Raw genomic sequence first — 9,033 nt, 5'->3', positions numbered from 1 at the left:
TTCGGTTAGTATCACAATCTCGTTGCATTTCCAACTTCTCTTCTTAGTCATCAATTCCTTCAAGAACTTAGCATAGAGCGGCATTTGCTCTATTGCTTCAGCAAAGGGTATGTTAATCTGTAATTTCTTGAAGATTTCTAAAAATCTAGAGAACTGGCTGTCATCCCCCTTCTTCTTCAGTTGTTGAGGATATGGTACTTTCGGAACATATGGCTTCAGCTCTCCTTCCTTTTGACGTGAGTTGGAGGTGGGGATTTGAACTTCATCTTGTTCCTCCTTCTTTCCAACTAAATCTTTCTCTTGGGGTTGCTTGGGAGTCTCCTTCAATTTTTTTCCACTTCTGAGGGTTATAGCCTGACACTCCTCCCTTTGGTTTGAGTCTGTATCGCTGCGAGGGTTGTGGCTGGAAATTCTCTTGAATAGGTAGCCAATTTGTGTCTCAAGTTTCTTGATGGCAGCATCTTGATTCTGCATATTGGACTGCACTTCTTCTCGGAATGTCTTACTGTCTTGAATCTCTTTGCATATGCCCTCAAGCAGAGTCTCAATTTTGGAGAGTCTATCTTCAGATGATGGTGAGTTGAGAGTGGATGGGTGAGTTGGGTCATTTTGGTTTTGGTATGGATATGGAGAGGTGTTGTTAGGGTGGTGCTGATATGATCTCTGTGTGGAATGTTGGTGAGCTGCATGGTTGTTGGGGTTGTGACGTCTCTGATCTTGGCTTTGATCTTGTTGATTTACCCACCCAAAGTTTGGGTGATTCCTCCATCCAGGGTTGTATGTTTTGGAGAAAGGATCATGGGTCTGCCTGGGTGAGTTTCCAATGTAGTTGGCTTGTTCTTGCTCCTCTTCTGCCTCAGCATTCACTCCCTCTTGGGTTGCTGATGAGGTGGTGATTGCTGCCACTTGGTTCCTCTCCATCTTTTTGGTGAGGTCAGCCAGCTGCTTGGTAATAAGCTTGTTTTGGGCCAGCAGTACATCCACATATTTTAGCTCCATTACTCCTCTAGTGTTGCCTCTTTCAGAAGCATAGAAGTAGTCATTCTCCGCTACAGTCTCAATGACATCTATGGCTTCTTCAATGGTCTTTTTCTTTTTCAGAGATCCCCCGGATGAATGGTCTACTACCTTCTTTGATTCATAAGAGAGGCCTTCATAGAAAATGTGTAGTTGCACCCATTCATTGAACATATCTGGTGGACACCTTCTTGTCAGGTCCTTAAACCTCTCCCATGCTTCATATAGAGTCTCACCATCCTGCTGCCTGAATGTTTGCACCTCAGCTCTCAGCCTGTTGATCCGTTGAGGAGGATAGAATCTTGCCAAAAATTTGTTCACCACATCTTCCCAGGTTGCTAAACTCTCCTTTGGGAAGGATTCCAGCCATTTAGATGCCTTGTCCTTAAGTGAGAAAGGGAACAGAAGTAGTCTATAGGTGTCAAGATGAACACCATTAGACTTCACAGTATCACATATCCTCAGGAAGGTGGTTAGATGTTGATTGGGGTCTTCTTGGACACTTCCTCCGAATGAACAATTGTTCTGAACAAGGGTGATAAGTTGTGGCTTTAGTTCAAAGTTGTTGGCATGTATGGTTGGCCTTTGGATGCTGCTTCCACAGTTTCCTGGGTTTGGGTTGATGTAAGAACCCAGAACTCTTCTCTCTTGTCCAGCTTGATGTGCTGGACCTTCTCTGCCATGGTTGTGAGCCTCTTCTTCATAATGGTTCTCCATGTTTTCATCCATGTCCAGTTCAAAGTACTCCTCCTCTTCCTCAGCACCAACTACTCTCTTTCCTCTTGCTTCCCTCCTTAATCTAAGGAAGGTCCTCTCAGGTTCAGAATCAAAGGAAGTTGAAGCCCCGCTTCTTCTCCCTATCATACAACCAACAAGGCACAAGCAAGGAAATAGATGCAGAAAGTACTCTTGTTAAAATTGCTGTTAGTGTGAGTGATGCAATATATCAAACAGTTAGTGAGTTAGTGAACTGAATGGTAAATAACTAAGAAAAAGGAGTAGGGGGGAAGGGAGGAAAATAACTAAAACTGAAAGTAATTAACTCAAACAGAAATTTAAATCAAACAAAAGAAAAATGCTCAATCTAGTTATCCTCCAATTTAGTCATTGTTAATACAAAATCAATCCCCGGCAACGGCGCCATAAACTTGATAGCACGGAAACTTGTCTCTCAAAAATTTTCCTTCGGCAAGTATACCGAATTGTCGTCAAGTAAAAACTCACAATAGAGTGAGGTCGAATCCCACAGGGATTGATTGGTCAAGCAACTTTAATTAGAGGAATGTTCTAGTTGAGCGAAGCAGAATTTGGTTTGAGAGTTACAGGAAATTAAATGGCGAGAAAGTAAATAGCAGAAAATGTAAATGCTGGAAGTAAAGAGCTGAAAGTAAATGATGGAAAGTAAATTGCAGAATTGTAAATGGGAATGGGGAAGATGCTCATGAAAGTAAATTGCAGAAATTAAAGAGAATGGGTAGATCAGAAATGGGGATTCATTGGGTTTAGGAGATGTTGCATTCTCCGGATCAAGTTCATTTTCATCTCTTCCTCAATCAATGCATTCATTGATCTCCTTGGCAATCTTAAGTGATCAAATTCTAATTCCTTGGTAATTCAATCTCTCAAATCTTGATTAATAGCCAATTCCTTGGTCAATTGCTCATGAGAAGAGATGAAGTATGGTCACTGATTATACCACATGCATTCCCAAATCAAGTGTTGGTAGGATTATAGTCACCATACCCAACCAAATCCAATTTGGTCCAACATGAGAAAGCATTTCTAGCATGATCTCTTCATTCTTCTTCCAAGGTTTAGAAGAGATCCAAGTATGAATAGCTTCTTTTCCAATATAACTACCCAATTGGATGAAGATTGAAAGCTTTCTAGTAAAATCAAGAGAAAAGATAGAAGAAGAGTAATGAAAATTAGTATTGATCCATCAAATTACAATAGAGCTCCCTAACCCAATAAAAAGGGTTTAGTTGTTCATAGCTCTGGAAATGGAAAACAAAGATGGAGAATACATCATGAAAACTAGAACTAGAAGTGCAGAGAAAGTAAATTATATAGAGAGTAATTCTCAAATTCCCCTCACTCCTCAAAAGTTATTTCCTGATTCAAAACTACCCCTATTTATACTACTCTTCTGATATTATAGTTGATTCTTCAAGTCTTGGATATGGGCCTTTGGATCTTGAGTTTGAAGCAGTTATCTTCTGCAGTGGGCTTAGCTTTACTTACAGAGAGAAAGTGTGAAGTAGGAAGGGTCTTTAGCTCAGGACGTTAGTGACGTTAACGTTAAGTGAGAGTGTGGGTTCGAGAACGTTAGTGACAATCACCTTTTTCACTAACGTTCCTCACCCAGGGATGATCAAAGTTAACTTCAACGTTAGTGGCACCAACATGACCACTAACGTTGCCTCTTGGTCCTTCGCACACGTTATTGGGACTCACCTTTTCCAATAATGTTGAGAGTCCTCCCTCCCTACGTTAGAGTTCACGTTAACTTAGTTAACGTGGCTCTTAACGTAGGCTTGCCAATTCTTCGAGAACGTTAGTGACACTTACCTTTGTCACTAACGTTCCAAGGTGCCCCTACTTCCCACGTTAGAGTCCACGTTAACTAAGTTAACGTGGCTTCTAATGTGGTAATGATAGCCATCTCCAACGTTAGTGAGAAAGGTGAGTGTCACTAACGTTGGCTCATCATCCTATCCTCAACGTTAGCTTCCACGTTAACTAAGTTAACGTGGAAGTTAACGTGGCTCATAGTGGCTCATTGTGGCTCATTCCAACGTTAGTGACAAAGGTGAGTGTCACTAACGTTGGCGATTGTTTGTTTTCTCCACATTAGCTTCCACGTTAACTAAGTTAACGTGGCAACTAACGTAGCTCATTATAGCTTGGCCAACGTTAGTGACAAAGGTGAGTGTCACTAACGTTGGCCTCTCTTTTGCTTTCCAACGTTAGAGTCCACGTTAACTGAGTTAACGTGGCTCATAACGTGGCCACTTATGAGCTTGGTCCAATGTTAGTGACAAAGATGAGTGTCACTAACATTGGCCTTATTTCTTTCTTCCACGTTAGAGTTCACGTTAACTTAGTTAACGTGACTCTTAACGTGGGCTATGATGGCTTTTCGAGGACGTTATTGGCGATTACTTTTCTCATTAACGTTGTAAGCTAGCTCCCATTCCACATTGGTGGTCACGTTAGTTAGACTAACGTGGCTGCTAACGTGGCTCTTTCTTGCTTCCTTTGTCCTTAAATCAAGCAATAAAGTGCATCAAAGTTCTAATACACATCATGAGACATGCATCATCCAATTTGTCATCTAATTCATGCAAAATTTTCATGAAATCATATAAAGTGCACAATGTATGCTTAAATCAAGATGTAAGTGAAATTCTACCCAAAACTTGCTTATTTCCTAAGAAAATGCATGAAACTACCCTAAAATAGTAAAGAAAAGGTCAGTGAAACTGGCCAAAATGCCCTGGCATCAGCTGTTCTTCATGAATTAATGCAATTACTACTGTTTTCCATTCTATCACGCTTGCTTTTATTCTAAGATATTCATTCGCACTTCAACCTGATGAATGTGATGATCCGTTACACTCATCATCATTCTCACCTTTGAACGTGTGCCTGACAACCACCTCCGTTCTACCTTAGATTGAATGCATATCTCTTAGCCTCATGATTCAGATTAGAGTCTTCGTGGTATAAGCTAGAATTATTGGCGCCCATTCCTGAGATCCGGAACGTCTAAACCTTGTCTGTGGTATTCTGAGTAGGATCTGGGAAGGGATGGCTGTGACGAGCTTCAAACTCGCGATTGTTGGGCGTGTGACAGATGCAAAAGGATCAATGGATCCTATTCCAGCATGATCGAGAACCGACTGATGATTAGCCATGCGGTGACAGCGCATTTGGAACGTTTTCACTGAGAGGACGGGAAGTAGCCATTGACAACAGTGATGCCCAACAAAAAGCTTGCCATGGAAGGAGCCTTGCGTGCATGAAGAAGAAGATAGTAGGAAAGCAGAGATTCAGAAGACAAAGCATCTCCAAAGCCTCAACATGTTCTTCATTACTGCATAACAAGTATTTATTTCATGTTCTTTTACTTTTTACAATTAAATATGAGAATTATTGATATCCTGACTAAGAGTTACAAGATAACCATAGCTTGCTTCAAGCCGACAATCTCCGTGGGATCGACCCTTACTCACGTAAGGTATTACTTGGACGACCCAGTGCACTTGCTGGTTAGTTGTGCGGAGTTGCAAAAGTGTGATTGTAATTTCGTGCACCACAGAGCATCCATAGAGTTCAGCTCCATTACTCCCCTTCTTGGGTTTCTATCGGAGGCATAGAAATACTCATTGTTGGCCACAGTTTCTATGATGTCTATGGCTTCTCCGATTGTCTTCTTCTTGTTAACAGAGCCTCCTGAAGAGTGATCTAAAGCCTTCTTTGATTCCTGTGTCAATCCTTCATAGAAAATGTGCATTTGTACCCATTCATTGAACATGTCCGGGGACATTTTCTTGTCAACTCCTTGTATCTCTCCCATGCCTCACAGAGAGTTTTCTCATCTTGTTGTCTAAATGTTTGCACCTCAGCCCCCAACCTGTTAACTCTTTGGGGAGGGTAAAATCTTGCCAAGAACTTATTCACCACCTCTTCCCAAGTTATCAAACTCTCCTTTGGAAATGATTCTAACTACTTTGATGCTTTATCCCTGAGAGAAAAAGGAAATAAAAGCAGTTTGTAGGTGTTCAGGTGAACAGCATTAGCCTTTATAGTGTCACAAATTCTCAAGAATGTCGTTAGATGTTGGTTTAGATCTTCTTGAGCATTTTCTCCAAATGAACAGTTGTTCTGAACATGAGTGATTAGCTGTGGTTTGAGCTCAAAATTGTTGGCATGTATTTGGGTCTCAAGATGCTACTTGGTGTGGGAAATCGTGATTCGCACTTTTCACAACTCCGCACAACTAACCAGCAAGTGCACTGGGTCGTCCAAGTAATAAACCTTACATTAGTAAGGGTCGATCCCACGGAGATTGTCAGCTTGAAGCAAGCTATGGTCATCTTGTAAATCTCAGTCAAGCGGATTCATATGGTTATAAGGTTTTGATAATTAAAAGATAAATAAAACATAAAATAAGATAAAGTTACTTATGTAATTCATTGGTGGGAATTTCAGATAAGCGTTTGGAGATGCTTTGTTGCTTCTGAACCTTTGCTTTCCTATTGCCTTCTTCCAATCATGCGTGCTCCCTTCCATGGTAAGCTGTAAGATCCTCTCAGTGAAAATGGTCCTCTACGATTTCTGCACGGCTAATCAACTGTCAGATTTCTCGTCTCGGATGAAAAATACCAGGTACAGCTACCGCATGGCTAATCATTTGTCGGTTCCCACTAGCGTCGAAATAGAATCTATTGATCCTTTTGCACACTGTCACTGCACCCAACATTTGTAGGTTTAAAGCTCGTCACAGTCATCCCTTCCCGGATCCTACTCGGAATACCACAGACAAGGTTTAGACTTTCCGGATCCCAGGAATGCTGCCAATAATTCTAGCCTATACCACGAAGATACTAATCTCACAGACTCGGTCCGTGTATTAGATATCCAAGAGAATATACTCCAGCTATCGTCCATTGACTACGTTGAACATCATGTAGACCGCTTTGTGGTTGTCAGGCACGCGGATCTTGGCTAAGCGAGTAAAGTAACGACCCAATTTTCAGTATGTCTAGATCATACTGGAAACCGAGTGCTACCAATTTGTCTTCCTAATTATTATCTATTATTTATCATATAAGCCTGATTCGTTGTTAAAAGCGTAGTTAATTTGCAAGGTATATATTTTTTTAAAACGTTTGGATTAATAGACGGAATCATTCATAATCAACTCACAACTGATAACAGATAAAACAATTATAAGCAACCACACATAAATACATCACAAGTAGCTAGCAACATTTAGTGACCAGTTAGAACACCCCTAGATATAGCTAGATAATAACTTTATACATATACATACATACAACATCCCAGGTCCTGACCAGTTCAAGAGGTCCCTAAGCTGGCACCTAGGCTAGCCTAGACTCTATACTCACCTAGTCCCTCTAAACTTCTAAAGCGAGGGAAAGTACATTCTAGGTTTTCCAAAACTCAAGTCAGGTGGAACATCATCAAAAGGTAGAACATCATCTGCTACTCCTCTGCACGATCAGACATTGCCATAGGATGTCTCTCTGGTACCTCATGAAGTAGCCACACAACAAGAGTCTCGTACACAGGATTTAGGTTAAAGTTCACGTACAAACGGGGTGTAGACATTGGCTGGTCTCACAATATATACATATAAATAGAGAACGATATTCACCCTAGACTCAGAAGACTATCTAGAGCGGAATCCTCTTTGCAGAAGCATCATCAATGAACTACGGTAAGGTACTCTCACTTCCATCTGAAGGGGGAAAGGAGAGAAAAGGGGTAAGAACTGGGGAGTTCTTAGTAGGGCCGGGGTTATTAGTTATGTTCATTAATTCTATGTTGTTTAGCAGACTAATAACAGAATACAGAGAAGTAGTAAATAGAAAATACAGATAAATAGAGAAGATAGAGAAAACAGATAGCAGAACACAAATAGAAGAATACAAGGAAATAACACGAACACAAACATAGAGAATAGAATACAAACAAGGAACACATACATTCATGCAACAATCATAATAGAGAAAATACACAACCAAGTATGATGCATGTCTAGCGCTAGTGCAGGTAATGAGCTCATTTGTCGGTTTCTACCCGCTCCCGACGTAACGCAAAGCAGCTGAAATGGGTATGGCTTTCCTGTTGGCTATACCCCTGTGTACAGGAAATTACCCCTCTGCCACCACAGGGTCCACTGCACGTAGGAAATAACACATCTACCATTGCAGGAATGTATGCCGACACACCTTCTGTATACAGGAAATAACCCCTCTGCCACTACAGAAATGGAACAAGTGGTCGTGGTACTTCTGTAGCAGGAAATAACCACTCTGCCTTACAAAAATAAAGTGTGGATCTGTACCGTAGGAAAGCATTCTCAGTGGTCGCACCACCATCTATCTGACTGCCTCATTGCAGCAGATGAACAAACAAATAACTCTGGAGTTGCCTTAATGCAATAAATAAACAAACAAGCATCTCTTGGGTTGCTTTAAGCAACAAATGACCCTTCAACAGGTCCTCTGCTTTTTATCATACTACTCTTTTCTCTTTGTTTCTTTACTCTGCTCTGATTACTCTCTTCTCTGTATCTCTTTACTTTTATCAGATTATTCTACTTAACGTATGTATTTAAAGCTTATGTAAATTTCGGTATGAATAGTTAGCCTGTCCCAAGTATAGGTTCATTAAGTCTATACTGAAACAGTTTAACTTTTCATATAATACCTAACCCTAGTCGCAACTCAAGGACTAACTATGTTACCCTAGTTCGTTCACTAATCTCTGTCTGTTTTTCTGTCATTAAAATTTTACAGACTTTTTCTTTGGCTTTTATCTTTTCTTTAACTTTTTATCTTTTCTTTATCTTTGCCTCACTAATATATTCTTACCTTTCCCTAAGTGTTTTATGAAGGTAATTATGAGATTCTGCACTTAAAGTTGTCTTTCTAAAGCTTTTATAAAAAACTGCCTTTTTCACATTATTTTATTATTATTTATTATTATATTATTAAATTTTCAAAAATTACCTTGCCTTTACCTTTTAACCTTTAAAATTAACTTTTTACCCCGGTAACTTTTAATATTTCTACTTTAACCACCCTAACTTTCAGAAATTACAAAATAACCCCTCAAACACCAAAATATTTACTTCCTTGCCCTTTCTAAGATCTAAAAGGTGTTCTTCATTGTTCTTCACCACACTCAAAGTGTTCTTCATGTTCTTCATATATTCTTCAAATTCTTTCTCTGTTTTTACCCGTTTTTCAGTCTTTTCAA

General features: G+C 40.1%; 1 non-coding gene across 1 annotated transcript; it reads left to right on the top strand.

Moving 5' to 3' along the window:
• The first annotated feature begins 1,186 nt into the window (after positions 1-1,186).
• Positions 1,187-1,293, top strand: LOC148561480 (small nucleolar RNA R71). The gene has a single exon (XR_015888262.1). It is a non-coding gene; the product is annotated as a small nucleolar RNA R71 (small nucleolar RNA).
• Positions 1,294-9,033: the final 7,740 nt, after the last annotated feature.

This window comes from Arachis ipaensis, chromosome B6, assembly GCF_059453495.1.
Source record: "Arachis ipaensis isolate K30076 ecotype BB chromosome B6, ASM5945349v1, whole genome shotgun sequence".
Taxonomy (NCBI): Eukaryota; Viridiplantae; Streptophyta; class Magnoliopsida; order Fabales; family Fabaceae; genus Arachis; species Arachis ipaensis.
Note: the sequence above shows the minus strand (reverse complement) of the source record. Positions and strands in the feature narration are given on the sequence as shown.